Below are 6,492 nucleotides of genomic sequence, written 5' to 3'. Positions count from 1 at the left end.
TATCTATGCATGGGGTAAGCCTCGGTCAAACAACGAACAACATTGCCGAGTATAGTGCAGTGATTGAGTTATTGTCTGAATCTATTTCATTTGGGATTTAGAGTTTGATAGTGAGGTTAGGTTCTGAACTCGTTGTATTAAAACTTAATAGAGTGTATGCCATTAGAAATCCAGTGTTATTAAGATTATTTTTGAGAGTGCGTCTCTTGGAACGTGAATTTGATTACATTGAATATCAGCATATTCCGAGATCTTTAAATACATTAGCAGATGCAATTGCTTCTCGAATGTTAAATAGACATTTGCAATAATCATACATGTAAATTTAAAACCATTCCATAAGATGATTTACAAGATAAGACGGTAATAGTGATATATATATATATATATATATATATATATATATATATATATATATATATATATATAGATAGATATAGGATTGTGTCAAAAATACATCGTCTTTGATCATAGGTTGAAAAGCACCTTATGATCGGCAAAAATGATAAGTAAAAAAAACAAAAATGTCACATGTGCCCACAATAGGTGATCATCCTATCATTGGTGATGATCTCTATAAGAAACCACTGCACAGGCCACCTTGCAAAGGAACCTCCTAAAAGGTCCCGGGACTCCAATCACATAGCGCTGAAGTCGACGAGGAATGTCGTCTATAGTGGTCTCAGGAATATCTCCTGTCAAGCGCTCGAGATGACCCTCTAACTCGGCCAAAACCTCTGCTGATTCGTCCTGTGGGGCTGGCGCGGGTGCAACTGGTTGCCTCCTCTCGAAAGGCCGGAGAGCGACTGGTCGCTGTGGACCCACATCTGCATTTTAAAATTTTTACTATCAGTTTTTGAGACGATGGAAAAATTAAAAAAAAATAAAAAAAAAATAGGAAAAATGTTGAAAAGGATTTTACCTGACTCATCCCACTGCTCTCCTGGTGGAAGAACCATGTCTGGGTCACCACGAAAATCTATCCTAGCGTAAGGGAAGTCCTGAATGGAAAAGACCTGGTTTTCCAACCATTGGAAATACTTAGGTTTGAAGTGAGCAACCTCTGTCCTCTCGTCCGGGTGACGGGCCATGACTGCGACCCATTGCATCAGCTTGGGCTCTCGAGGAAGCCCAGCTCCAACAGTAAGGTGCTGTGGGATCAGCATAGGAACCCTCTCCAGGCCAAAGCTCACGACCAAGGCCCCATAACCAAAGGTCTTTAGTCGTCCGTTCTTGGCCCTGGTCAGTTGGTCTTTCACATTGGCCAACACAGCATTGAACCAGTTAAAGATGGTGCCTCGAAAGCAATCAACTGCCATACGCATCTGGGATCCGGTGGCAATATGTAATGTGGCAGCTCCGCAAAGTCTGGTGACAGTGAATGCAATCACCATGAGCTCAGGACGGGATATTGTCTTTATGTCTATCCCTTTGTCTCTAGCTTGGCTGTTGCAGTACTCTAGCCGGAGGCTATCGACAGACTGGTCACCTAGCCTAGTCCCATGCAGAGTCAAGTCTTCGCCTCTCTTAGGCAAACCAGTCAAGAAATATATGTTCGCCGGCTCGATTTCAAGATGGTGGCCGCCAATGAAGAAACACTAGTCCTGTATGCTCCATCTGTCAACCAACCACTGTAAGAAATCCACCTGAGCCCTCATTCCAGGAATGGCCCAGAATTTGTACAGTCCGCATGCCCTCAAAGCATCAAGTGAAGGGTGATGATTCCATGCGGTAGCATCCACGTCCTCGTGCTCTCGTTCACGCCAATCTAGCATGATGTACTCTCTACATCAAGAATAAAGACAAATTAAAATGCTAGAAAATATTTTGTGTGGTCCATTTTTGAGAATTTTTGGGTTCAAAACCCTTGCGGTGGGGTACGCACCCTCCGGGTTAGACACAATGTGTGGGACCACACTTTGTCTACACGGAAGGTGCGGACCCCGAGCTTTTTCCCAATGGAGAAAAAGTCGGGGTCCGCAGGCCCGCAATGGTAAACCTGCGGGCCCCCGCGCGTGGGTTTTGCGCCTAAAAACCCTCCCAAAAATGAAATAAAAGACTAAAAAAATAAATGAACAATTAAAAATGAAGAGTAGGATGATGTGGATTACCTGGAGAAGACGGCGCTCGATTCCGACAGTTGGATTTTCCGAAATCTTCACGGGAAGTTTTCTGAGCAAAAGCACTATTTTCTCACCCAAACTCAAACGGAAAAAATGAATTGACAAAGGCCCTTTTCATAAGTTTTTTGAGTAAATAAATCACAAATTTGTTTATGTTTCACTTTGAAAAGGTATTTTGCGACGTTTTTATCCATTTCAAACAGGTATGAGTAATGTTTGTGTTTTTGTGCAGAATAAAGGATTATTCAGGCGAAATCTATCATTTTCAACAGAAAAACATGTAGAGTCATCTTTAAGCTCTTTTCTGACTCCTAAAACATGAAAAGATTGCCGAGTGTTTCTTTTAAGCTCGTTAAAACGGAATTAAAAGACAGACCACTTACAGCTCTTTTCCGACCGTAAAAACATGAAAAGATTGTCGGATTTTTGTTGTTTCAAATTCAATATTGGTTTTAAAACGACGTGTCATTGATCGCTTTTTTACTTTTTTGGGTCAAGGGCACTAATAACGAAAAGTACTCCTTGGTCATAAAAGATCAAGCGGTTCTCTCAAGTATTATTTTATACTTTTTCGGGCTTGGGAGACACAAATTTACGAAAAAGGTCAACCCTGGAGTCTTCTTAAGTTTTTTCAGACTCTCTAAAATTGAAAAACGCCAAGTTTCTCCTATACTGGACTCGTTAAAATTTCACAGTAAAGGACCTGTTCAATTACAAACAGGAATGAACCACTTCTTCTTAGGGTTCAAATTTAAACTAAGTTCGACTCATCCGAAGGATGATCTTATAATCAAGCAAATGTTATCCTCCTCAAGCTTGTCAAAAGTAAAGAGGTACTTGCCAAAAATGGTGGGGGAAAAGAGAGAAAAATGAGCCTGTTTGTCATACTATGTAACCACTCTTGAACACGACACTTTTATTCACCTGGGTTGGGAAATCCTTTGCCTAATAGTTGATCAAACCACATTGAAAGTCTTCAGCTAGTTTATGGGTATTAACTTTGGGTCAATTGCCACCAAGCCATTTGTCGTGTCGTTATGTGTTCAAGAGGTCACTGCCAATAAGCTATTCATTTGCAAAATATCTGTCATCCATCTTGACCATCCCTGAGTCAGTCCTTGCAACTAAATTTCTTCAACTTGATATATGATTTCATGTTGTGGGCTTGCCTACGACAGATCGCTTTCTATCGACATCAGCTCATTATCTAGAAAGATGATCTAGGAATCATCAGTACCTTGAAGTCTGCATGCCTCAATGGCAGGTTTCTCGCCTTTGATGATAGTTTACATCATTGACTTTCGATCAAAGGATTCCGTGACATGTTCGACATCAACACATTTATTCGCATCTCATGGGTTGTACTGGGTACTTTGAGAGCCATTGACATCACTAGTGGTTTCTCTTACACTTGTTAACAGTTTACATCATTGACTGGTAATCAAGTGGTTTCTACCATGTTTGACATCAACACATTCATTCGAATGGATAGAATCGTACTGTTTCGGGAAGTAGAAATGAAGACCTTGGATCTAGTTTCCACAATCTAGGCTACGAGGAATTTTGTATTCATTATATAATGGACTATTCATAAACATATGGTTGCATCCATACTGTGTCCACATGAGTCTATACTTGTGATGTTTTACAAGATCGTTCCTGTATCAGAGCAGTAGTTAGTTTTCTAGTCAGTTTTGATCTGAGTATGGGAATGCCTACCTCAGCGATGATATGATTATATATATATCTTGCATTGAATGTTTTTACAGGTTCCAACCGGGTTCTCCACAAGATGATCCTCGAAATGATAAAGTACTTCACTCTTCCTAAATGATAAGAAATCCTCATATACTACAGACTTCACACTTTAGGGGGCAATCTGTTACACAAAAATATCGTCACCATGATTATTTGCAGTCAGTATGAGTCTATCATCACTTGTACTGTCCTCTTAAGCAAGTCTCAGACATCAGCTCTTCAAATCAAGCTTTGGAAATGAGAGAAAGATATTAAAAATCAATGTAACTCTCGTTCTGCACTTTCTCTCATGGTAACCTGCGGTCCCGCACCTTCTGTGTACAAAAGCTGCGTACCTGCCCACTCTGTCCCTAACGGTGTAGGTGCGGACCCCTGTGAAAGTCAAAAGGCGCAAGTTTTATCTTTAAAAACTCACTTTCGGTTAATTCTAGAGGTTTCTAGAAGGAATTTTGACGTGGATTGTTCACTCTGAGGTGGTTCATGCATCCCAAAAGAGAAGGCGCTAATCCCTTGATGAGAGGAGCTATCCCTTTGAAGGAGGGCTTTATCCCTTTGAAGGAGGACCTAGTAACCTCCCTCCATTGCACTACAAATACAGGTATTGAGCTGGTTGCTGGAGAGGTTAGAAGCTGAACATTTTTTAGGGTAAATGCTGGTGAAATCAAGACTTCCTAGTTAAGCCTAAAGAGGAGAGATCACTTACCTTTTTGGTTTCATTGGGGAGTGAGTGAAACTTGTCAAAGTAGAGGAGGCTTCTTGCTGGACCCTGGGAGGAGCTTGTACAACATCAAGGCAAAGGTTGTAAAGTTCTTCTTCTTTTGAATTAATACAATCAAACTCATTTTTCTCAACAAGTATCTTATGTTATTTGTTTCATGGACTCCTTGACTTTCATGTTAAATATGTTTTATGCAATTGGCCTTTCATGTGCTATTTAATTTGTTTGCCTTGTTTGTGTTTGCAGATTCGTGAAAAGGAGCTCATTTGGATCAAAGGAGCAAGGGAATCCACAAGCTTGCGTTGGACCTAAGGTAGGCCCTAAAAACACTTGTTTGCTATTGTTTATCAAAGCATATTTAGAGAAAGATAGTGTCTGGTCGGTTTGCTTGTCATTAGGTCTTCTTTAGATTCTAGGAAGGTCTATCTTGTTCGCAAGATCGACTTATTCCGTGTGACAATACCTTGAGGGCCATCATCATTATCAGTGATTCCTCTCGTGCGTGTTAACAACTTACATCATTGGCTAGTAATCAGGCGATGTCTTTCCATGTTCGACTCCAGAACATCTCTCACATGGATCGACTTGTGATTTGAGTGAAGATGGAACGAGATTGAAGACCCCAGATCTAGTTTCGTCCATCCGGGCTGTGATATATATTCAAGAAAATAAAGACATCAAATGCACATCATTGCTGCATAAATAATCATCCAACCTAAGGGATGATGGCTCTACCAGAATCATCAATCTGCACACAGACGATTGTCTGTCTTATGTACATGAAAATGAATTTATAAAGCTGAGCATGGGAATGACCGCCTCAGCTGGATCATGAAAATATTATGAAGATAATGTATTGTATTGTATCTTATTACAGGTCACCTTACAGCTCGAAAAAACTTCGGATCCTCATGATAAAGCATTTCACCCGACATCAAAAGATTAACGACCTCATGCTTTAGGGGGCAACTGTTATAGACATTTTTGGGCACTGCAACCCCAATCATAAATGTCCATAAACCAAGGGCTCCTAAGTCCCTAAAAGTGTTGTTCCGACCCCTAAAAGAACAAGGTCAGTTGATTACATCATCTCCCAGAAGTTCTCCATGAAAAACTACTTAGAACTGGTTAAAATTGGACCATCTCACCTGCTCCATGGTCAAAGTGCGCTACATCCCACCTAAATGCACATGGGAGGTGTGATGCATACTGAAAATCTCTTCTATGGGGTGCGATGGGCGAGAGTGGACAAATGGAAAGGTCAATTTGCGAGGTGGAAGATCATGGAATCTTCCAGAAACTTCTCCTGTGACACTTGCCTCTCTGCATTCGCCCAAGGATGAGTAAGAGATCATCGATCTCCAAGTGGAATCAAGAACTATCAGAGAGGGGACACTAATCAAATCTCAGAGGCTGACTCACCCCCCTTGCAAACATCTATATATGGATCCGTCATCCCAGAGATCCAGGGGGTTGGAATTTTGTATCTTGTAAGGAAGTGCTGCTGGTTTCTTGGTGTAACATCATAGTGTTGGGTGATCTAAGCTTTTCATGAGATGAAGAAGGGCTTTCTTGCTGAGAGGATGACGCTGGGTCAGAACAATTGGTTGTAATCCTCTTTGCAATTATTTATTATTAATAAAGATATTCAAGTTTTCCTCCACATTCTTGTATGATTGATGATATATGCATTTGTGTGGTCAATATATATCTGGTCCTATATTGTTTATGATAGTAGATCTCTGTTCTTGGATAGTGTTATGCTGCTTTGATTCCACAGGTGCTCTTTGAAGCTGGGTAGACAAGGAAGTGAGTGGCAAAGATCTATCGGAAGGGAGAGGAATCAAGCAAGGAACCAAGCGCAAGACAGAGGTTGGTCTCCTTTGTTCCCCT

Source organism: Pinus tabuliformis, chromosome X (assembly GCF_031772625.1).
Source record: "Pinus tabuliformis cultivar Carrire ecotype Pingquan chromosome X, CPIR1, whole genome shotgun sequence".
Lineage (NCBI taxonomy): Eukaryota > Viridiplantae > Streptophyta > Pinopsida > Pinales > Pinaceae > Pinus > Pinus tabuliformis.
Note: the sequence above shows the minus strand (reverse complement) of the source record.